We start from the raw sequence: 489 nt of genomic DNA on the forward strand, positions 1-489 counted from the left end.
TATTATTAGATAGGATAACCTTAACAACAGACAAATATAATGCTGGATCAATTTGCTAGGATTTTGTTGAGGATTTTGTTCATCAGAGATATTGGCCTGTAGTTCTCTTTTTTGTAGTGTCTTTATCTGGTTGTGTGATTAGGGTAATGCTGGCTTCATAGAAAGAGCTTGGAGTGTTCCTGCCTCTTGAATTTTTTGGAATAGTCTATAGAGGATAGGTTTTAGTTCTTCTTTGAATGCTTGGTAGAACTCCCCTGTGAAGCCTTCTGGTCCATCAATAATTGCTTTAGATTGGCAATTGTGGACCATATAGAAAGAGGCACTGAGGTTCTTTTGGAATGAAAAATACTTGGTATCTTGGTTGGATTTGTGGCTGTACAATTTAATACAGTATTGAGAAACTCATGTATTTAAATAATTACAATGTGCACATCTTAGTTTATGAGAATTACCAGAGGCCTGGTGCATGAAATTCATGGATGGGGGGGG

Source organism: Myotis davidii, unplaced genomic scaffold, assembly GCF_000327345.1.
Source record: "Myotis davidii unplaced genomic scaffold, ASM32734v1 scaffold1207, whole genome shotgun sequence".
In the NCBI taxonomy this organism is placed as follows: Eukaryota; Metazoa; Chordata; class Mammalia; order Chiroptera; family Vespertilionidae; genus Myotis; species Myotis davidii.